The following is a 24,759-nucleotide window of genomic DNA, read 5'->3' on the forward strand; positions in this document are numbered from 1 at the left end:
AAAGAAGGAGAAGGCGAAGAAGGAAAAAGCTGCCAGGATGCCTACTCAAGAGGAGGCATCTGAGTACTTCTTGAAGACCAAACAAGAGCAGCTCAGTTACTTGATTGCATCCTCGCTGAGAATTGAGCAAAGTCTGGCCAATCTTACTAAGAATCAGCAGAGCCTAGAGAGGATCATGGAACAGAAGTTCTATGACTTGGATGTCAAGGTAACAGAAGTTCAGTCTGTAGTGGAGCAGCTTTAGGAGGACATGAATGAGAGGAGAGGCAGGACCACGACTCATGCTTTTTCTAGAGTGCCACGAGGTCCGAGGTCGTCTGCACTGCCAGTTGCTGATACCAGAGCTACAACGTCTGCACCAGCCACAGCCTCAGCTCCAGCGTCTACCTCAGCTCCAACTCCAGCGACTACTTCAACATCTACAGAAGCCTTCGTCCTTGGAGTGATCCGGACTCCACCACCACCTGAAGATCAAGCCTGAGCGTCGATCTAGTGCTATGCATTTTCTAGGAACTTTTTGGTAACTTGTTGCCAAAGGGGGAGAAGATGTATAGATCATAGGCTTCGAGAGAGAGAGTGTTGCTTTTCTCTCTTGTTTTATTTGGTGGTTTCTTCGAACTTTGTTTGCCTTTGAGTGCTTGATACTTACGTCCTTATGTGTGAGACATCGATGATCATGTGTTTGATCATAAGCTACACTTAATGTTTGCTTAATGCTTGCTTAAATATTATCATGCTATCTATCGTTGTGATCATTCACTATCCTTGGTGATGAGTGCATGTATTTCATTCTTATCATTTTAAGCGCTCCACCAAGATGTATGTGACATGGAAGAGTAACCCATGACTCTAACTCTCTTGTGCATTTGCAGTCCAAAGCAAATTTTATATATGCACAAATTTAGGGGGAGCTCTTACTTATCACATACTTCTCAAAGCAACGGTATACTTCATACTTATTATCATTTGTCGAAGCTTTGATCTATATGTTGTCATCAATTACCAAAAAGGGGGAGATTGAAAGTGCAACTATCCCTAGGTGGTTTTGGTAATTCATAACAACATATAGCTCATTGAGCTAATCTATTCCAAGATGATTATTTCAGGAAAGCTCAATGATTGGCATGGCATGGATGTGAAAGTGGAACCTCAAAATGCTAAGGACAAAGGATTGGCTCAAGCTCAAAAGCTCAAGACTCTTCATTCATATTTTTAGTGATCCAAGATCACATTGAGTCCATAGGAAAAGCCAATACTATCAAGGAGGGATGAGGTGTTGCTTAATGAGCCTCTTGCTTCATGTGCTTAGTGATATGCTCCAAAAACCCTCAACTACTTTCCCATATCCACATATGACCTAAACCCTAAGCCAAACTCGGTCCTACCGATTCTTCCTATCCGGCGCCACCGAGTTTCACTTGTCATTAGCCACTGCCAAACCCTAGCAATTCGGTTCTACCGATAAGGATCTCGGTCCACCGAGATGGGGTTGCAAACTCTCTGTTTCCCTTTCGTAACTTTTCGGTCCCACCGAAAGAGCGAATCGGTCCCACCGAGATTGCAATGTAAACTCAGTGTTTCCCCTTTGTAACTTTTTGGTCTCACCGAGTTCCACTCGGTCCCACCGAAAGAGCAAATCGTTCCCACCGAGTTTGCCTGACCAACTCTCTGGTTAGCTAATTACCAAACTCGGTCTCACCAAGTTTGTGTAATCGGTCTCACCGAGATTATGTTATGCCCAAACCCTAACCGAATCGGTCCTACCGAGTTGCATGTCAGTCCCACCGAAATTCCTAACGGTCACTAGGTTTACATTTTCGGTCAGACCGAGTTTTATGATTCGGTCCCACCGAGATTGGAAAACTGTGTAACGGTTGGATTTTGTGTGGAGGCTATATATACCCCTCCACCTCTTTCTCATTCCAAGAGAGAGCCATCAGAACACACACATCATTCCAACTCATTTGTTCTGAGAAAGAACCACTACTCATGTGTTGAGACCAAGATATTCCATTCCTACCATATGAATCTTGATCTCTAGCCTTCCCAAGTTGCTTTCCACTCAAATCTTCTTTCCACCAAATCCAAATCCTATGAGAGAGAGTTGAGTGTTGGGGAGACTATCATTTGAAGCACAAGAGCAAGGAGTTCATTACCTACACACCATTTGTTACTTCTTGGAGAGTGGTGTCTCCTAGATTGGCTAGGTGTCACTTGGGAGCCTCCGACAAGATTGTGGAGTTGAACCAAGGAGTTTGTAAGGGCAAGGAGATCGCCTACTTCGTGAAGATCTACCGCTAGTGAGGCAAGTCCTTCGTGGGCGACGGCCATGGTGGGATAGACAAGGTTGCTACTTCGTGGACCCTTTGTGGGTGGTTGCTTCTTCGTGGACCCTTCGTGGGTGGAGCCCTCCGTGGACTCGCGCAACCGTTGCCCTTGGGTGGAGCCCTGTGTGGACTCGCACAACCGTTACCCTTCGTGGGTTGAAGTCTCCATCAACGTGGATGTAGGATAGCACCACCTATCCGAACCACGGGAAAAACATCCGTGTCTCCAATAGCGTTTGAAATCTCCAATCCCTTCCCTTTATATTCTTGCAAGTTGCATGCTTTACTTTCCGCTGCCAATATACTCTTTGCATGCTTGCTTGAATAGTGTGATGATTACTTGACTTGTCCTAAAATAGCTAAAATCTGCCAAGAACTAAAATTGGGAAAAGGTTAAGTTTTTATTTGGTCAAGTAGTCTAATCACCCCCCTCTAGACATACTTTCGATCCCACATATAGTCCGGCTATCCGAACACCCCCTTATCCAGGACTCCCTCACCCGACCCCAGGAAAATGCTCCTGCACTCCCCGCACCACCACGTCAAGACCGCGCGCCGCCTGCAGTGGAGGTGCGTAGGTACCAAGACCAAGCTCCACCACCACGACGGGCTCCGGTGACCACAGCAGGCTGCCGAGCTTTCCCGCCCGAGCTGCGCACTGTCGTTTGGCCAGGCAAGTTCAAGCCAGATCAACCTTCGCGCAACGACGGCACCCCCGACCCTACGGAGTTCATGAAACTCCATGAGCTGAGCATTGAGGTAGCCAATGGCGACAAAAAAAGTCATGGCAAACTGGTTTCCCATGGCTCTCAAGGATGGCGCTTGCTCGTGGCTCCTGAACCTGCCCGCAGGAACAATCTCCTCCTGGGGTGAGATGCGCGACCACTTCATCGCCAACTTCCAAGGCACTCACGACCGCCCTCCGGCCACGGGTGATCTGCGCCGCATCAAGCAATAGCCGGGAGAGACCCTGTAGAAGTACATCTAGCGCTTCAACAGCGTTCGCCTCAAGATCCCCAAGGTGACGGACGAGGCCGTCATCTCAGCATTTTTCGATGGCATCTGCGACGTCAAGATGAAGGAGGAGCTCGCCATCCTCGAGGAGCTATTCACGGCTCTGGAGATGTTCAACATGGCGACCAAGTGCGCAAGAGCTGAGGAAGGGCGCCTCTCCCTCCTCGAGCTCCCTACTGCCGACGCAGAAGAGAAGAAAGCCAAGGTCAAGGACGTGAAGCGCAAGGAAGTAGCCGTGCTCGTAGCGGAGCCAGACATGAAGCACAACTGGGACCACCCCAAGTCGTCTAAGAGCATCCGTCCGTTCTACGCCTTCCACAACGTACACAGCCGCAACACCAATGATTATCAAGAGCTCAGGGCCATCTGAGATGGATGCTTCGGTCGACGCCCCGAGCGCAACGATCGAGGCCATGACCGAGGAGGAGGAAGAAGTGGAGGATGTTGGGACGACTGCGGCCCCCACTAGGAGTAGCGTGACCGGCCTCAAGAGGACCACTGGCAGGAGTAGCCTCGTGAGGGCACCTGGCGCGACCAGCCTCGCGAGGACCATCTTCAGGGCAATCCTAGCCTCCCTCCGCTGCCGCCACCACTAAGAAGGAACGATGACCATCATCAGGGCGAGGGGGCTGGGGGGCTTCCAGGAGCTGCGCGCTATCGCCTGCATCTTGGGCGATGCTCAGGCCCTGGCTTCCCTGCGCATCTTCAAGCAGTTTGCTCATGAGGTGAATGCGGCCCTCCCCAGGCACTAGGCCATCCGCCCACTCATGTGGTCCAAGTACGCCATCACCTTCAGATCGACGGACTAGCTCAAATGTGTGGCCACCGCAGGCGTCCTCCTGATGCTCTGTTCACCCGTCATCACCAACGTCCAATCAACAAGACCCTCATCGACTGCGGCGCGGGGTGCAGTGTCCTATCCGTCGAGACGTTCGACGGCCTTCAAGTGCTCTACGATCAGTTACAACCCACCAAGCCTTTCTGAGGAGTGACCGACGGCTCCACCACCCCAATAGGGCAGGTCCGCCTCCCTGTCACCTTTGGCCAGCGCGACAACTACCGCACCGAGCTCATCGACTTCAACGTCGCCCACATCCGCCTGCCGTATAACGCCATCCTTGGGTATCAAGCATTGGCCAAGTTCATGGCAGTGACCCACCACGGCTACAACGTCCTCAAGATGGCGGGATGTGGCAGAATCATCACGGTCCCCTGCGAAGAAAGAGATGCGGTGTGCTCCCTCGAGCGTGCCTTCCAAGCCACTGCGATCGAAGACCCAGATAACGCAGGCACCCTGTACCCTCCTGAGGCCATCCCCAAGGAGAAGTAACCACTCCGTACAGGGCATCATGAAGGCGGCGTCTCTAGCAACACCACCTAAGGAACCGTGCCCGCACCGGGGGCTTCTCCCTCCCTCGCATAGGAAGGCGCGCCCGGCGCCCTCCTCGGGCGAGGCTCGGGGGCTCTCTTCTAGAGGGCCTCGGACCTATCCAACATCACGAGGGAGGCGCTCGGGCACCACGTGGAGCTGTGCTTCGCTGCACACTTCCCTCAAGAGGACGCTGGGCGAGGAGCTCCCGGTGCTCAGGAGTTCATCAACAAGGCCACCCAGGAGCTTCAAGAAGCATGGACCATGTGTGGCGACCGCCGCCCACTACCCGGCGCAGCTCCCCATCCTGGCAAGGACGGCGGGCTGCGCGTCTGCGTCGACATTCCAGGGCTCAATAGGGCCGCATCTCAGGAGCGCTTCTGGCCTTCACGCATCGGCCGGTGCAAGGGATCCACCTCACAGCTATGTTCGCATGCCGTTTGGCTTGCCGAACGCGGCTGTCGCCTACCAGCGTCATCTTCGGAGCATCCTGGCGGCTCAGGAGGCTAGGCATCACGCAGTCCTAGCGGAGATGGTGATCATCCTCAAGGAACCACCCGAGCCCCTAGAGTCTCCTGAGGCTCAGGGTTCTGGCGGCTCGTGAGGAGCGACTCTCCAGCGTGCATCTTCAGCCACTTCAACACTCCTTCGACAATGGTACCAGGTGACATTTTCTAGTTTACTCAGCTGGGAGCGCCCCTCGAGCTGCATCATTCCCAGGTCTCATGGGCTTACCCCTGCGGCATGTATCTTTCTGCATTTTAGTTTACTCTGCTGGGGGCGCCCCTCGGGCTACATCATCCCTAGGCCGCTCGGCTCCATCCCGGTGGCATGTATCATGCTTGCATCTATCTAAGCTAACCTGACGCTTTGCTTAAGTCATTCTATGACTATCACCTGCTTATCTGATACCCCGCCCGCGACCGTCCTTGTTATCATGGGAGCCGCATGCCGGTTGTCTTTCTTTAGGATCCCTCGCGTGAGTACGCTAGGCACGTCGTCTATGCTCGGGTCCGTCCCTGCAGCGTTGATAAACCCAACGACTGAGCTCTATCTAGCGGGCTGGCCCTGTTCACGTCACCTCCTGGGGTCGTTGGTGTCTGGCCTCCTCATGTGACCACCTCAGGAATTTCATCCGGCGCAGGTTGCCTAACCATCTTGCAGGATCGCTGAAGCCATCAAAAACCAAGACCAGGCGTAACTCGCCTTGAAGTAGTGCCTCGTGAGTCCCGCGCTGGCTCACGGGTGCCCAGACACACCTTGTCTAGCCCTGCCGTGCAAGCCACGTGTCAAGGCGGGGTTGTACACGCCCCGGGGGCTCCACTGAGAGGGAGGCCTCACCATGCACCAGTGGAGGCACCATGCTTCGCGCTGGCAGTCAACATGGTCGAGGAGCGGCTATGCCCGTGCAAGTGCGGAAGCTCTATGCTCCGCACTGGTGATAAACAACTGAGGTCGGCCCCATGGCCGTACCAACCTCAGGGAGCCACCTGGCTTAGTGTCCAGCCTCACCGCAACACTTTCCCTCAGGAGAGTCGCGCGAGGGGGCTGGGCACGGGGGCTACACTCTTGTCCTACTAGCGTACGCCGCCCTTCTAGGTCCCTCGGACATGGTCTTCATGCATGACTCCAAAGCGGGACCTCGGCGAGGGTAGGTATGAAGGCTGTTTGAGCGTCAAGGGGGACTCCTGAGCATCGCGACTCAGGAGCCTAACTCGCCACGTAGCCCCTCACTCCTTGGTCCGTCTAGTGATCCGGACGGCCCAATGGCGGCTGAGGTATGCGCGGGGTCGGGCCCTGCTGACGTAGAACACCAAGGCCTACCTCAACGGTTGTTTGAGCGTCAAGGGGGACTCCTGAGCATCACGACTTAGGAGCCTAGCTGCCCACATAGCCCCTCACTCCTTGGTCCGTCCTAGTGATCTGGACGGCCCAATGGCGGTTGAGGTATGCGCGGGGTCAGGCCCTGCCGATGTAGAACACCAAGGCCTACCTTAGCGGTTTCTTCCCACAGGATGTTCGCGCATCACGGGGGACTCCTGAGCATCGCGACTTAGGAGCCTAACTGGCCACGTAGCCCCTCACTCCTCAGTCCATCCTGGTGATCCAGATGGCCCAATGGAGGCTGAGGTATGCGCGGAGTCGCACCCTGCCAACGTAGAACATCAAGCAAATGAGAAGGAAACCGCGGAACCCAAATAAATTATTACACAACATGTTATCCCCAAACGTCAGAGTTTTAATGCCTCCGTGAGGCACGTCCCATGTCGCAGGAAATCTCACAAGAAAGTAAAACAAGAGGGAGCGCCGTCTGCCAGCAACAAGCCTTCTCTTCAGCCTTGGGCACCATCGTCAGGGAGCGCCTTCCCTCTAGCAGTGTCATTGTCGGCCGCGTCATCGTCCTCTATTGCAGGGTCGGCAGGTCCATCGGTTGAAGGCGCAGGCTCGATGGCGAGAAACTTTTTCAACAAGGCCTCCACCTGGCCCTCCACGGCTGCGGCAGCAGCTGCGCAGCGCCCCTCCTCCACAGGCTCGAGCAGTTCACTGAGGTCGGCATCGGGGTCAGGAAGATGTAGGTGGCTGAAGACGCGCGTCAGAGCCGAAGAAGAAAGCGCGCGGGCTTCCCGCTCCACCATGGGGATGATCCCGGCGACGACACCCTCGAGCGCGACGACAAGGTAAGGAAGAAGCTGGGCGGGGCCTTCATCGTCCGTCGCCAGCGGCTTCTCCAAGCCCTTCTCGTAGAGCACCTTGAGCGCCTCAAGGGACGTCTCCTCAAGGGACTTGAAGGCCGCGCGATCCATGGCCAGAACCTTCGCCTTGGCCTCCAGCTGGGCTTTCTCCGCTGTCATCTTCTTCTCCATCACTGCCAGGCGGCTGCGCTCCACAGCTTGCGCCCTCGCCGATTTCTCCAGCTCGGCGTCACGACTGATGACCACATCCTCTTGGGCCTTCATCTTCTCCTCCTCCGCCTCACGACCACGAGCCTCGGCCGCGCGCTCGTTGCGCATGGTCTCCAGCTCGACCTACATCGACCGGCAGTGCTTCTTGGCAGCCTCGGCGTCCTTCAGCGCCACCTCACAGGCAGCCGTGGCTCGTTCAGCTTCCCGCTTGTCCTCCTCGGCGGCTGCCACAGTCTGGCTCAGTGCTGCCCTGACAGACGTGTCAGACAGCAGCCAACCAGAGATCAGTTCAAGACGCCCCCCACCAGTCGCTGGTCGGCGCATTGGAGGTCGTCCCGAAGCCGCGTCAACACAAAAAGGGCCTCCTCAAGGTTGTCGGGCGGAGCCGAAGGATCACGGGCCAGCGGTTAAACCAAAGGAGGAGGTTGCACCATCGCCATGACCTGCGAGCTGGAGACAAAAGGAGCTGGGGGCTCCTGAACCTGGCTGCATTAACGGGCAAGCTGGGGACGGGCGCCTCCGGAACTGACTTGGCTGAGGAGACCACCTTCTCCTGAGGCTTGTCCACTGGGCCTCATGAGGACGACCGAGTGGGAGAAGTGTGGGCACCTTCACCGCCTTCCTGTGCCAGAGGGGGTGCAACTAGCCTAGGCTGCTGGGCACATGAGGATGTGCTCACCTCCTCCTTCTTCTTCTTCTTCGCTGATAGCGGCGGCCTGGTAATGCAAGGGAGGAACATCAGGAAGAAGCAATAGAAGCAAGAGCAAGAACAAAGTTAGGGCGAGATGCTTACTGGTCCACGGGGGCGTAGTCTCGAGACCTCTTCAGGAGCATGGAGCCCAAGGACTCCATGGTCTGGGGCGCCGGTGCACGGGTCCCAGGAGCGGATGAGGAAGCAGCAGCCGGCCCAGTGGGAGCACCGGACAGCGTCAAGGCAGGAGCGTCGCCCTGGGTGACTAGTGCCGACCTGCTCTTCATCAGAATCAGCGTCGGCGACTTCCTCAAGGGGGTGACCTTGGACCTTGTGGTGACCCCAGCAGGGGGCAGGACTTCCCTCACTGGATGGTCACCAGCGTCGTCGTCATCAGGAAGGGCGCAGAGGAGATCGGCCTTGCACAGAGGGGAGGTCTCCTCGGTCCCCTCTAGGGTCGCCTCCGAGTCCTGCTCCTCCTCCCCGCCAGAGCTGCCGGAGGACACCACCACCGGGGTCACCGTAACTGGAGCATCAAAGGGGGCCGGCGGCACGAGTCCGCGCCCATCGAAGACGAGCATGACAGTTGATACCCTCGCTTTGTCAGGGCGGCGGTACAGAGGTACAAAGGAGTTAGGCGGGTACCCTTGGTCATCCCCGACTAGGGAGCGGAGAGCCGTGCCCAGTTCCTCCTCAGACAAAGCCTCCAGGCACAGGCGAAGGTCGTCACCCCCGTCCCCGAGCTTCCATAAGGGGCATGGGTGCGACTAGAGCGAAGCCCTGCACTGTGCCATGAAATCCTTGACGATCATGGCCCTTGTCAGCTTCGCTGTCCTTGGATCGACAGGCTTCAGGTTGGCCATCATCCTCTTCAGCACCAACTCCGCCAGAGGGTCATCGAGCTTCGCGCGGAGCCACCCGTCGTGAGACGTGGGCATCTCCGTTGGCAGCACCAGCCAGGGGTGAGAACACTTGGCATTCATCAGGACCCACTTTCTCCTGAAGCCCTTGGCCTTCTTCCCTGCCTTCGAGATCGCATTAGTCTTGTTGGCTGCGACGAAGTTGGCGCACCCCGAGCAGGGGCCGTCCTTGATCCAGAGATAGAAGAAGTGGCGCAGCAGCGCCACGAACGGCATCACCCCAATGTACGCCTCACAATAGAAGGCGAAGATCGACAGAAGGAGGACGGAGTTGGGATGAAGGTGGAGGGCGTGAAGCTTGTAGTGGCTGCGGACGGCGTAGAAGAAGTCAGAGAAGGGGGAACCAACCCTGCAACAACGCTGCTCATAAAGAGGAGATAGAAGGGGCTACCTGAGGGCTTCGGCTGGGCGGAACAGGCCCGGAGCGCAGTTTTCCTCTTCTCATCGCTAGCCGCCGTCATCAGGAGTGTGGTAGCAAGGTTCTTCTCTGAAACACTTGGCGCGGTCAACGCAGGCTCGAACCAGGATGGCAGGCGCCATTCGTGGCAGGTCCGGAAGACGATTTGGGTGGATCTGGAGTCCTTAGGAGCGAGGAATAAGGAAGGGGATTTGAAGCAAGACGAAGGGGAGCAATGAAGGCAGCGCAGCCCACGCCCTCCTTATGTCAGATAAGCAATTGCTGAGGCAGCATGGGGAAGCGGAGACGCCCACATTCCATCAGTCGCCACGCATCCATCAAGCCCGTAGGCGGTTGGGGCCCGTGGCGCTCCGCACTTGCCCCTTGGCTTCGCCTCGAAGCCACGTACGAGCACACCTAGGGAACATGGGCTACAGTCGGCGTTCTGGGAACTGGGGTCCCCAGACTTGCCTGCCTCTGGCCCACGACGTGGCTCCTCTAGCGGCCTCGTACGGTCCATCTTCACCAGCAAACACTCAAGACCCTCATGAGGGGCCAAGCCTCACGAGGCGGGCAACACAAGACCTCCTCAGGGGCAGCCTCGCTAGGCTAGCTCACGAGGAGCGGAGAGATCAAGGCAAAGGGCACCTCGTGAGGTTCCCGTGATGTGAGCCATGACGACCAAGGCCAGGCGGGTTCCAGGCGAGTGCTTGGCGGGCACCAGCGGGCGCAGAGCACTAGTTGCCTCTTTGGTGCTAAGGGAGTAGGCGCAGACAAGAACTCCCAAGGCATCAGGCAAAGGTTTCCATATCGGTGCAACAAGACCAAGACCAGCAGGACGGCAGGACGGAGGTCATCGCGGAGCCCACGACGGCGTCACCACCAGAGCCTTTTGCAGGCGAAGATCTCCTTTTATAAGGACGACTTGTACTAGCTATCCCCATTCAGATTGGCCGTTGTGGGATCCCTTCCCGCCTAATATTTGGGAAGAGGACAAGGGCCCTTATAAATAGGACTAGCCACCACCGTAGGGATCATCTCATCTGGGACCAGATCCATTCCACCCACGTACGCACCAGCTCACGGAGCTCAAGAACACCTCTCCTCAGAAGGCTATTCTTCCTTTGTACTTGTTCATCCTCGTCCTACAAGGCAATCCACCACACCACACTGGAGTAGGGTATTACACCACATCGGTGGCCCGAACCAGTATAAACTCTTGTGTCCTATGTTCTGCGGGTTCGGCGAGTTAGGCTTTAGGATCGTTGCGAGAGCGTGAGCTGTGGGGAGAGATCTTCATGCACACCCCGGTGTTCGAACCTCAAGGGTTTTGCCGGAACCCGAAATCCGAGATCACATCCACCAGCTCACCGAGCTCAAGAACACCTCTCCTCCCGAGGTTATTCATCCACTGTACTAGTTCATCCTTAGCCCACGAGGCAATTCACCACCACCACACTAGAGTAGGGTATTACACCGCAAGGTGGCCCGAACCTGTATAATTCTTTGTGTTTCTTGTTATTTGGGTTCGTCAACATAGGCCGTGAGAGCGTTGAGCGAGAGAACTAGGGAGAGAGAGTCCTTCGTGCGCGCCCCAGAGTTCGAACCTCACAAGGGTTTTCCGGAACCCGCAATCTGACATTTGGCGCACCAAGTAGGGGGTGCGCCAAAGTTTTCTCCTCCACTGGTCGACATTCCATCGCCCCGTGGCTCCGATGTCTAATGATTCGAGGACCCACGCCGACACCGACTGCTGGGCTGCCTGGACCACCCGGGCGCCGCCGACCGCCCAAGAAGACCTCAACTCCACACTCCAGGCGGACGGTGCACCACCCAACGCCCCTGAGTGCGGGCGGCGCGGGCCGGTGCCCTCCACCCTCGCGCCGTGGCATCCGCGCGCCACCGCGCGATCAACAGGCTACGCTACAGCAATGACACCGCACACCGACGGGAGCAGGAGAACATGCAAGCCGCGCTCATCATGGCGCGGGAGCTGCTGTGATGGAGGTTGTCAAAGAGCAGTCGCGATGCACTACTGGAGCACATCGCCGAACTGCTGGACGCTGCCTACAGAGGTACGCCGCCTTTCTGCTCCTTAACCAAGCCTGAGGTTATGGCGGAAGCGCGTGCAAGACCCCGGCGAGCTCGCGCGCCCCCCTGGGGCATCACGGGGACCCGACGACACCAACGCAGGCCTTGGCGCAGGCCGTCCTACCTCGACAACGCCACCCCAGGAGGACAAGTGCTGGCGGTCCGCCATGAGGACGCGTTGGGATGCCACCCAGCGCCACGAAAGCCAAATGCCACAACTGGCGGCTCAAGGCGCGGGGCACCTGGGCAACGGTTCGAGGGGGGCAACTATGGACGTCTACGTGCCCCACATGGTTAACCTGGAGTACCTGCCAGGGGAAGACCTCGACCCGTTCCCCGAGCCAGGATGGATGGGTGGAACGCCCGAGGCGCGGACCTTCCACAAGTCGCCCGAAGGCTTCGTCGACCCCTTCAGCGACGACGATGGGGTATAGCTAGTATCTCAGGAGGAAGCTTATGCTAACCCCGAACTGCACGAGAACTAGGCCGCAGTAGCAGTTGGAGACCCTAGGGCGTTGGCCCTGCCGCTGGCAAGAGAGGTGCTCTGGGGGCTATGTGGGAGAGGCCCAGAGCCAGGCCCTCCCCCACGCCGCACGGAGCAAGGCGCTGCATGGAGGTAGGTCCTCTGCCAGGGAAAGCGCCGCTGAGCCTCCCCCCGGCAGAGGTCCCGTGGTTGCCGAGGGCGTTGCTGGCATCCACCTTGCCCCTTGGTCTCCTCCTGTTTTCCGGACGCCCCAATGGTGGTTGGGGTGGCATAGGGCGGGGCCCTCGCCTGATGATATGAAGTAAGGCTCGCAACTGTGAAGGTCTCCGCTCTTGACACTCTCACGTAATAATGAGTGGGGCAGTACACGCCCCAGAGTCTCCGGAGTGCCGCCCTCGGGCCTCGGGGGCTCCCGCCCAAGTCCTAGTGGAAGCACCACGCTCTGCGCTAGCCGTCGACATTGTCCCCCAATGACTATGCTCACAGTCAGTGAAAGCACTTAGCACCGTGCTGGTGGGAAGACCAGAAGACTAGCTAGGTGCCGGACGCGACCATTTGCTTTAATCCTTTTTTCTATAGCCTGATTCGCTGCGTTTTTTAGCTGAACTTAGAGTCTGATTTTAGTTGCCAAACGTGAGGGAAGTCTTTTTATTCGTTTGGATTTCTTGCGTTTTGATGGCGTGTTAAATTTTGGTGCTCGCGCCTACGTGTGTCGACCGCGCTCGGGCAAGCCCAGGCTGCAGCAAACCCCCCAGGACCAAGGGCGCAATTGCCACAGGACCACAGTGCGCACACCCTGCCGTAGTCTGGCATTCGCTCCTCATGAGGCCCTCTCGGGTGGACCAGCAGGTTCTTCGGGAAATTTAAAACCTCCTGAGCCCTCGGAGGGCTCCCCTCAGGAGAAAAGCACATCGACAATCACAAAGCTAGCTCAAGGCCCGCTTGGAACGAGGTAAGTTACAGCAACAAGCCTGTTGAGGGGCTCAGGGGCTCGCGGCAGTGCGTCCCGAGTCCGGCCTAAAAATAGAGCAATAATTCACATACACGAGGAGCTCCCCCGCCAAAATGCTCTTACGCCCTGCGGGGCCATGCCCAAGTCTTTGCGTGCAAGATCAAGCAAAGGACACGGGCTCAACTGGACATGTCGCTCGCAGCGTCGTCCTCGTCACTCTCGTGTGCGCCGCTGACGCTATCGCTGGCATCGCGTTCACCATCATCAACCGTGCCGTCTTCGTCCGGCATGACCACCACTGCGTCTTCCTTAGAGGCAAATGCCCTGACTAGGGTGTCCACGTTATCGTCCACCCGGCGTGCCAGGTTGTCCCGAATAGCCCCGGTCACTAGGGCGATAGCGGTGTCAAAGTAGAAGTTTCGGTTGAGGTTCTAGAGATAACTGAAGACGCTGGAGAATGCGCGCCCAAGGAGGCCTTGGCTCCTTTCCTCAACAAGCTCGCGAGCCCTTGTGGCCCGGTCCTCTAGGCGCGTCACAACTTTAGTGAAGAAACGGAGATGGCTGGCATAGTATTCCGTGTGGGTATGAGAAGCGCGCTCTTCGCAGATGGCGCTCAGGGCCCGGTTGGCTCTCACCCTGAGGGCCTGGAGCATGGGGGCATGCTCGCGCTGCAACATCTGCCGATGGCACGCCTCCTCCCTGTTCTGCTATGCGAGGGACGCAACATCATCAATCTGTTGCTGGAGCAAAAGCAGATCAGCGCGAGCCTTGGCCAGGTCGGTCTGGGTGGAAGTCTGGGCCGCCACAGCGGTCCTCTTGCGCTGCCCCGTGTTCTCCAGGTCAGACCTAAGTGCGGAAATCCTAACCTCAGCTTCGTCCTCCGAGAGCTTCAGCTTCAGGCCATGCTCGTTGGTGAGATCCGCACGAGCCTTTGCCACCCTTCGGTCGACCTCCTCCTGGATTCTGGCTTCATGGGCAGAGACAGCATCTTCAGCCATGGCCACATGGCGCTCCTTCGTCTCCTACCGCTCGTGTGCTAGGCCACGCTCGAAGGCCTCTAGCGCCAGTGCCTCCTCGCACTTCAGGATCTCCTTCTCTTCGGAAGGCACTCCCTTCATGGACGCCAAGGCGGCCCAGCGCTCCTCGATTTGCTGCTCCAGGGCAGCAATCAAGACCAGGAGCTCGCGTTCCCGCTTCTCGGCGCTTTCATGATGGTGGTGGGCCTCCTTCACGTCCTCCAAGGGTTGGGCACTGGCTTCGTGGGAGGCTGCAAGTTCCATTGTGGCCTTTTCCTTGTCACGCTCATGCTGAAGCTGCCAAGGTTGATGGCGACCTTCAACTGGTGCCACTCACAAGCCAGGTGGAGGTCCTCCATCTCGAGGCGACCGTCAACCGCCATGAGCTCTCCTCCAAGGTGGCTCACCGCAACCATCACCTCCTACAAGATCTCATGGTGTACGACACCTCGTCCGCGCACATGCTCCAGGGCACGGCCGACTCCGTCCTCCGCGCCAAGAGTTGTTGGGGAAGTTCGAGTTGGCCTGCTTGCCCCGGTAGGGAGCTCAAGGCCGGCGACTTCTCCGCCGCCTCGCAGTCCTTGGCAAATATGCTAGGTGACGCGGCCTCACCACCTGAAGACGAGGCCAGTGCTCTGGACGTCCAGCCGCCGGCAATGACCAACGGAGGAGCCCTTGGCACGCCGTCTACGCCCCAGGCCGGGGCACAAAGAAGTGATGCCAGGAAAGATGGATCAAGGCCACAGGCAAGTAGATCTCAAGACCAATGGCGGGCTGGTGGCCAGTGAGGGCCACCCCTCAGGAGATTTCATCGTTCCAGCTGAGGGGACCCTGAAGATCCTTGGTCAGAAAAGGATGTAGCACTCAGGAAACCACGCATATGAGGTACTTACTCGTCTTGGGCAACATATTTCCATTGCTTCAATAGGCGGTAGGCGCCACCATTGCGGCTTGGGAGTGCCTTCCTCTTGCGGAGTGCCTCAAAATTCATGCGGAGCTGGCCGAAGCCTTGGGCACCATCGCCGTCGCGTGAGGCAGCTGGCGGGGTTCCTGAGGGGACGACCTCGGAAGTGTCAAGCTGCGTCGACCCCTCCATCTCCGCCTTAGGATAGCTCGCCTGAGGCTCAGGGGCTTCACCCCTAAGAGCCTCGGACCGCGACGGCCTCGCGGCCGTCGCCTCGGAGCAGCTCACCCATGCCCCGGGAGCCACCACCACGGGGGCCACGACCGATGTCGCTTCCTCGGCGGCCATTTTGCTAGCGTTCGACGGTGCTCGCCCCCTGTGCTAGCTTCTGGGGTGAGTGCCAAGGTGGCGGTAGGCAGGGGAACACAAAGACGGGGCTTTCATTGGGCCCTTCAAGGCGACCGGGCGCAGTCCCATTCTTCGAAAGGGGCATCTTCCTCACGAACTCCACCTTGTTCGAGCAGCAGTACAAGAGGCAGCCCTCCTCCGGCAGATTGGCTCGCGCAGGGTCGCCCGTCTGGAGCTCGAGCACTGTATGCCGTGCCTCGGGAGGAAGAGAGGGCGCATGGAGCCTCATGGGGTCCCCGTAGCCAGAGAAGGCCCACATCGGCCGAGAGTGGCGCTGAAGCGGAGTAATGCGGCATCGGATGAACTTCTTCACCACCATAGGCGCCGTCACCCCAAGGTCAATCAGCCAGGCCAGCCGACGCCAGATGTGGGCAAGCCGCTTGTCAATAAGCTTCGCGTGCCCACAGCTGGAGCTAGGGACAGCTGGAGCTCGTGGGATCAGGAGTAGGGGGTTGCACACACCAGCATCCACGAACACCCACCGTTTTCGAAATCCGCCCACAACTGGTGAGAGCTCAAAGTCAATCCCCGAGCCGGTCATCGCCGCAACGGCTTGGAGGGTCATGCACCCAGAGCGCTGGCGGGCATCAGTCAGATGCAGCGAGAAGAAATGGCGAAGCAGAGCCACGGAGGGAGCAATGCCCACCATGGCCTCGCAGACAAAGGTAAAGACAGCAAGGAGAATGATGGACTGGGGATCCAAGTGCAGTGCATTGACTTGATAGTGAGAGAGCACGACGTTGAAGAAGGTAGAGAAAGGGGAAATCAGGCTAGCTCAGAGCTCATGAAGATGGATGGGGATCTCAGTAGTCATCATGCCAATCGCAGCGCGGGATGCAGGCCAAGCCACAGTCGCCCCACTCATTGGAGTCGACGGCAAGCACTGGGCAAACCTTGTCCATCCCTTCCTGGTTGAGCACCACCGATTGCTCGACGGCGGGCTCGATGGCCGGTGGCGCTTCGGCTGAGGCTTGGGGCTTCTTCTTCCCCTTCTTCTTCCGGCTCGGCGCCATGGAGATGGAGAGGGTTGGATCCTGGTCGGCTTGGAGGAGGAGACCGCTGTTTTTTGGAAGGCGGAGGAGTTGGGGAAGCGCGCTGCTAGCGATGGAAGTGGAGCTATGTAGACCATGGCGGCCGCCTATCCTGGCGGATATCAAGGCCGCGTGGGGAAGTGGAGGCGCCCAAGTACCATCGATCGCCACGCGTCGACCAAGGACGCAGGCGATTGGGGCCCGTGGCGCTCCAAACTTGCCCTTTGTCTTCGCCTCAAAGCCAAATTCGAGCGCGCCTTGGGCTCGTGGGCTACTGTCGGCGTTCTGGGAATGCGGGTACCCAGACTTGCCTGCCTGCAGCCCACGGCGTGGCTCCACCAACGGCTCGGTACGACCCAGCTTCGGCAGCAACAACTCAAGACCCTCGCGAGGAACCCATCCTCGCGAGGCGGCTGACACCAAGACCTCCATAGGGGCAGCCTCACTAGGGTGGCTCCTGAGGAGTGGAGATATCTCTACAAGGGGCACCTCGTGAGGTTCACGTGACGTGAGCCATGACGACCAAGGACTGACGGGCGCCAACGGGCGTAGTGTACTAGTTTTCTCTTTCATGCTAAAGAGGCAGGCACTGGCGAGGAGTCCCAAGGCATCGGGCAAAGGTTTCCATATCGATGCAACGAGACCAAGACTAGCAGGACGGCAGGATGGAGGTGATCGCGGAGCCCACAGCAGCGTCACCACCACAGCCTTTGGCAGGCAAAGACCACCTTTTGTCAGGATAGCTTGTACTAGTTGTCTCCCTTCAAACTTGGCCATTGTGGGATCTCCCGCCTAACATTTGGGAAGAGGACCCATGCCTCTATAAATAGGACTAGCCACCACCTTAGGGGGGATCGACTCATCCTAGATTGGATCCATCCCATCCTCACATCCACCAGCTCACCTTACTCAAGAACCACTACTAGGAAAAAGGCTACTAGTAGCACGGGTACCCGCGCTACTAGTATCGCACTACAGCTAAGAGTTAGTAGTATCTTGGGGTAAACCCACGCTACTACTAACATTTTACTAGTAGCGCGGTTGTCACCCGCGCTACTAATATTTCGCACCCACGCTACTACTAACGAAATATTAGTAGCACGTCTATAGAACCACACACTGCTAGTATCCTAAATACTAGTAGCGCTATGTTTTCCCCCACACTACTACTAACTAATTAGGAAATAAAAAATCCATCAATTCCATTTTATGCATACAATTCTAACAACTAAAACAAGCCCAGCAGCATTACACATCATTACAAATCGAAGATTTATAGTAAGCCAGGAGCATTGGAGCATATCCATACATCTACACTTATTACCTAGTCACTTATTCCCAGCTAGTGTGTTAAGCAAACACAGTTTTTTTTGAAAGCACCAAAGCTTTATTACTCAATGGTGGCTGGGCATATCAACCAAGACACAAGCGCCCACAAGGGCGGGTACATCGGACTCCCACTGCATACAGTGGTTAGGGACACACACGTCCAAGGTTTGCTAACTCATGAGCTACTGAATTGGCACTCCTACAAACAGAGATCGAGAATTTTGAAAACCAAAGTTTGAGTTGATATTTCATGTCCTCAATCACCGCTGCATATGCCGAGGAGTCCACCTTTACCAGGTCGAGAGCTTCAGCTAGAAGTTGTGAATCGGTTTCAAACTCCAACCTGACCATGCCTAGCTCTGCTGCAATGTTGATCGCATGAGACATGGCTTGGGTTTCAGCAGCGAAAGCATCATACACATAATCCTGACACCCTGCCCGGGCGCATAACAGGTGGCCTTCAGATGAGTGCACCGCGACCCCCCAGCCAGCATGGTTCTGCCCCGGAGTAAAAGAGTCATCGACGTTAATCTTGTACTCACCCTCGACTGGGGGTCGCCACTTGTCAAGGGAAGGATTCGGTGCAGTATCCACAAAAATCTGCATGAACTCGGTGACACTGCTTTTAGCCCTTCTAGCCAACTCGTCAGCTGCAGCAGGTAGATTCCCTTCTGGGAGTTTGTTCCGGTTGGTCCACCATAACCACCAATAGGTAAGCACCAAGAGGCACTTTTTTATATCCAGCCCCCATAGGAAATCCATGGTTGCATGCACGCCCGTTATACGCTCAAGAGCACGACGCTCCCCCTCCATGGCCAGCTCTCTCCATCCACCCTTGACCATTTTGCACTTAATGAACAGGTGGGCCCCGTCTTCATCTGCATTGCCTCAAAACAGGCATTTTGTATCAGCAATAGGAATGCCTCACCGAGCCACATTCATCCTGAGAGCAAGAGAATCATGCTTGACGCGCCAAGTGAACATCTGAATAGTTTTTGGGCAAGGGAGTTTCCATATCCATTTCCACGAGTCATCATCAACTCTATCAAGCACACCTGGGTTTGTGTTGCTACCACCCACGCCACCATTCATCCTTGTCTTTTCTAGCTGGCCAAACAATTTGTATGCTGATTTAACTGAGTGGATGCCTTTACTGTCATAATGCCATGCAATGAAGTCTTGCTCCCCCTCTATCGACGGGATCTGGAGAATGTGTTTAACATCATCAAGCCAGAACGTGTCCCTTACTAGTCGCTCGTCTCACTGACCGGTTGTCGGATCAATGAGATCGCAGACTCTTTCCAGGAGATTAGGGCCCCGAGTTGTAATGACCCGGCGCGACCAGGGCCTAGGTATCCATGGATCCAACCAGATGTTGACTTGAGTGCCATCCCCTATCCTCCATATATATCCTTCCCGAAAAAGTTGGAGCCCATGCAGCAGGCTTCTCCATGAGTAGGAGATACCGTCTCTCAGGGCAGCCTCGAGGAGTTGATCATCCTGGTAGTACAGAGCATGCAATAGTTGAGCACATAAGGAATCCGGGTACTGAATTAGACGCCAAATTTGTCTGGACAGCATGGCGATGTTAAACCCGTACATATCCCGGAATCCAAGCCCACCCTGGGATTTTGGCAGCGTAAGAGTCTTCCATCCGATCCAGTGGGTGGTGCACTCCTTGTCTTGCTGACTCCACCAATAGTTTCCGAGCATCGAGCTGAGTTCTCTGCAGAAAGATTTGGTTAGGTCGAAGCACGACATAGCGAAGGTGGGTATAGCTTGGGCAACAGTAGTTACTACGGTATCCTTCCCCACCTTTGCAATGAGCCGTTCCTTCCAACCATACACCCGGCCTGCCATAGCTCCCTTAACGAAAGCAAAGGCTTTCTTTTGTGACTTGCCCACATGAACTGGCAGGCCCAGGTATTTGTCATTCCACTCTTCGCTTTGGATTTGCAGAGAGTTCTTTACAGCAATTCTAACCCGAGCATCTATATTTGGACTGAACATCACGGTGGACTTCACAAGGTTTATGCATTGTCCCGAGCATGCCTCATAGAGATCAAGCACCCTACGCAGCTCATAGGCCTCCTCCTGCTTAGCTCTCAGAAGGCGAAGAGAATCGTCTGCGAAGAGCAAGTGTGACGCCACGGGAGCCCCCTGACAGATTCTGATTCCGCTAATCCTCCCCGCCGCCTCCGCGTCCTGCAATAAAGCCGAGAGGCCCTTTGCACAGATGACAAAAAGATAGGGCGAAGCGGGGTCTCCTTGCCGTAAGCCCCGGGAAGGTGAGAACTGTTCGGTCAACTCCCCGTTCACCTTAATCTGGTAGCGGACAGAAGAGACAAATGGCATGACCAGGTCGATCCACCTAGCCCTGAAACCAAGCTTGGTCAGCATAGCTCTGAGGAAATCCCATTCAACCCTGTCGTATGCTTTACTCATATCCGCCATTACAGCTGCGATTCCTTCCTTCCCTCTCTTCTTATTCAGGAGGTAATGTGACAGCTCATACGCCACTAAGACATTGTCCGTTATCATTCTCCCGGGGACAAAAGCGTTTTGGTTGGAGGAAATAATCTCCGGGAGAATGATCTTGAGGCGATTAGCAATAACCTTGGAGACCAATTTGTATATCACATTGCATAAACTAATCGGCCGAAGATCTTTGATCCTGCTAGGGCATCTCACTTTAGGAATCAAGACCACAGTTGTGTCATTCCATCCCTCTGGCATGGCGCCACCATTAAGAACAGCCATGACCTCCTCGATAACCTTCTCCCCCATAAAGTGCCAATGCTTCTTATAAACCACCGAGGGCATACCGTCCGGCCCAGGGGCCTTAAAATCCCCGATGTGATCAAGGGCGGCTTTAATTTCCTCCATAGTAACTTCTGCTTCCAGAATCGCCCTCATGGCAGCCATGACACGGGGCTGCACTTTATCAATGAGCTCAGGGAGGCGGTTGACTCCAGCGGTGGTTATGCAAACACAGTTGAAAGCAGACAAAAATGCATAAAAACACCAAAGAGTGGCATTCTATCCCTCCAAATGATTTGCTCCCTCTCCATCCTTGCAATCATCTTCTTCTCCCTTATGTGCTTCTCTAATGTATGAATCCAAGATTTCTGTAAAGAGCAAAGAACAAATTAAATTAAATTTCAGCAGACATATGTTTCCTTGCATCTTGTGTTGTACAGTAGCTACGGGAATAAATATACGAAAACGAAAAAGTGAGTGATTTCTATTAACAAGAGATCACCTATGTAATAGCTACAAACAAATGAACCTGCTACACCAACTCATATCATGTCTTACATTGATATTCTCCACGTGTTTCACAGATAAACCATCAACTATTTGTCATAAAGTATTTGTCATGGAAAGAAAGATTGGGTTCTTTAAACTTCTAAGGGAAAGAAAGATGCCATGGCCTTGCTCGCTACTATTCTGAATGGATGAAAGGGACATGCTTTGGAGTCTGGAGTACTTAGGAATGAATTTGAGAGTGTCACTTATAGCACTGGATGCCACCATTTATTTTCAGTAATGTAACTGCAGTAATGGATAATCTCACTAACTTCTGTAACTTTCTTTGAATGCAAACTAATCTGTACAGTTTAGAGTTCACAGAAACTCATTCACGTGTAAACACAAAATGTAGCTTTCATTTTACAAACTAAATGTAAGTGGCACCAAACTAAATAGAACATGGGATGAATAGTAACACTTCAAACAAAACTCTATTAGCTTTAGAAAATTTATGTACAACATATTGAGGAAGAGAAACATTTAGAACAACAACTTGCCAGGGCAATTTAGAAGGGACCCAATTAGAATATCATGCTATGTGTCTATAAAGGCAGAAACGTAGTGGAAAAACTATTGTCATAATAAGAAATTAGGAGAAGATGAAGGAAGGCATTGAAGTTTCACTCTTCTGGATAATCATAAAAACATAATCATGTGACGCTCGAAAATACATCTTGATCTTTAGAACTTGTGAAGCGGGTTAAAGCATGTATAATGACCACAACTACAATTATCGCAAAACCCAAGTTACTTCCCAGAATTATCCAACAATTGTTGCTCTAGAAGCTTCGTTGTTGTTTGCAGCCACCCGACGACAAAAAAAGCACTTGTGAATTTGTATTTGCTACAATTTATGTGTTCTCAACATTGAAGAACAACTTTTAGTAATCAATAATGAGCCTAGTAAGCCCACCATATATCACACCAAAAGCTGAATGATAAATAACCTGATGTTATGCCATGTGTTGCAGACATCAATCATGGATTCGGGGAATATATTGGGAGAAGAGAAGCAATTAGCCTGATGGATTTCCTGTTATGAAAAAACAATCCTTGTACAGAAACACACTGAATTCCACGATGACTTTAACGGGGCCATGTCTAATGATAGAGAAGAAAAGAGACTCTGAAGTAATATCATGTGCGAATTTGTGCATAGTTTCAACAAATGCATTAATATTCTTACCTATACGCAAGATCATTTGCAATACTTCCTCCAATGCACCCTTCTTTCGACATCATGCTGCCCACTGACTACTAAAAATATGTTTATGAGGAATATATAGATGTTTCAAATCAAAAGACCAAGTGGAATAGATAAAATTAGTAAGGAATCTGTTGTAGCATGGCAAACCCCTTGTTTCTAAATAACATGTATGCTAGTGTGTAGAGGTAGTTCACTGGGATTATTACTATGGTTTGTATACTAGTTCACTTTCCATGAATTTCCCTCTAATTCAGCTTATCGACGGATGATTTTTTAAGAGAAAACTAACTTTACATATACGTCACACATAAAAACTCCCGCACGAACTGAGCATTTGCAGATGATACAACACCATAGTTGCCTACAATAATCTGTACACGTTCGATTTAGATGAGTACCACAGCTCCACGGCGGTGAGTGTCGCTCATAAACGTTGATTTATATCTCTGCTGAAAGTTTCAGTCTGTCACTAATTTTACGGCACCCAGCAAGCAGCAGGAATAATAAGATTACCAACCAACTGATGATGAGAGATCATAGAGAAGAGTGGAGGGGCTTACCAGAGGGGCGGGTAGACATGGGAAGTCGACCAGGAGCAGGCCAAACGTCTCTGCCCCGAGGTACGGCCAACATCAATGCCGGTGTATGTCGCACCGCTCCGCTGGCTAGGGTTGGGCGCTGGTGGTGTCTGCCACGTGCCTGCACCTGCGTGTTGAAGGGAACGATGTATCAGGGAAGGGAAGGTGAGAAGACCATATCAAAGAGGAGAAGATGGGAAAGAGATTACCTTGATGGGCAAGAGATGGGTGAGGAAGAGTTGCGTGCGTCGCGGGCGAGCAGAAGCCAGCTCGCGAGCATCTCCGTCCAGGACCTTGACGATGGCGTGAATCCTCCATCTAGCCGCCAGGTGAGGTGGAGACGATAGGATTGGGATGGAGCTGGCGGCCGTCTCATCACGCACGCCCGCGCGAGCGAGTGAGCGGACGTGGGGATGGAGCTACAGGTCGGAGAAGGCCTTAACAACCGCGGCGGATGGATCTGGGGGCGCCATGGCCGTCGCTCGACCTGCTCGCTCGATCTCTCTCTTCTATTGTCTTCTAGGGAGGGGATTGGATGGGAGAGGGTGGTGGCGAAGGCTGTGGGGGAGAGAGTGGAGGCCATGGCCGGCGGCGAGGTCGGTGTTGGGTGGCGGTGGCGATCTGGGACTGGGAGGATGGGAGGGGACGGGACGGGACGGTTGCTCTATCAAAGATAGAAATTTTTACCGGGCCGACGAGTAAAGAAAAATTTATTGTTTCTCTCTTCTCTATGTCACGGGCAGCACGATGAAGACCATGTAGTAGTGTGGGGTTTATACACCGCGCTACTACTACCAACTTAGTAGTACCATGGATTTATACCCCGCGCTACTACTACTGCTTGTCCCGGCGGGCACGCTGGAGACCACTTAGTAGTAACGTGGGTTTATACCCTGCGCTACTACTATCAACTTAGTAGTAGCATGGGTTTATAACCCGTGCTACTACTAATTAGCAGTAGCGTGTCTTTTTATACCGCGTTGCTGGTAAGATCCTGTGTATAAGGTTTTCCCTAGTAGTGAACACCTCTCCTCCCGAGGTTGTTCATCCAATGTACTAGTTCATCCTTAGCCCGCGAGGCAATTCACCACCACCACACTGGAGTAGGGTATTACACCGCAAGGTGGCCCAAACCAGTATAATTCTTTGTGTTTCTTGTTATTTGGGTTCGTCAACATAGGCCGTGAGAGCGTTGAGCGAGAGAACTAGGGAGAGAGAGTCCTTTGTGCGCACCCCAGAGTTTGAACCTCACAAGGGTTTGCCGGAACACGCAATCTGACATTTTCCTTTTAAACTTGATGCTTCGCCCCCTCAAAGAAAACTTGGTGCTTCGCGTGATCCATCGATACTACTACTAGTAATCCGGTAACCCCGACTAAAATGGCGCGGCCGGGTCTTTTCCCACGCGATATGCTGGGAGGTTGGCTTAGTTGGTTTTTTAGGACGAGTAGTGCTAAACCTATGTAATTTCAGTTACATAATTAACATAATGTGAAATATGTGAGCTGTTGATTGTACATTGAGGGGAGGGAGGGGCCCACCAGCATGAAAATCAAGGGGGAGAGAGAGAGAGGCAATTTTTGTTAACCCTTTCGTAGGTCCTTTAGATGTAGAAATATGTGAAATGCGTGAATGTGTAGTGGACATACTATTGGAGTGCCTAAGATAAATTGCGTATGTAGAACCTATGTGTTTATTTACTTCGCATGTTAGCCTTGTCTATGGTCAAACCTTCTAAGTTCATACACACAAAAACGAATCATCATTCCATATACTCCTACAATATATCTTACTATTATTGTGAAAGTTCATATACACCGGATGAG

This window comes from Triticum urartu, chromosome 7 (genome assembly GCF_003073215.2).
Source record: "Triticum urartu cultivar G1812 chromosome 7, Tu2.1, whole genome shotgun sequence".
NCBI lineage: Eukaryota > Viridiplantae > Streptophyta > Magnoliopsida > Poales > Poaceae > Triticum > Triticum urartu.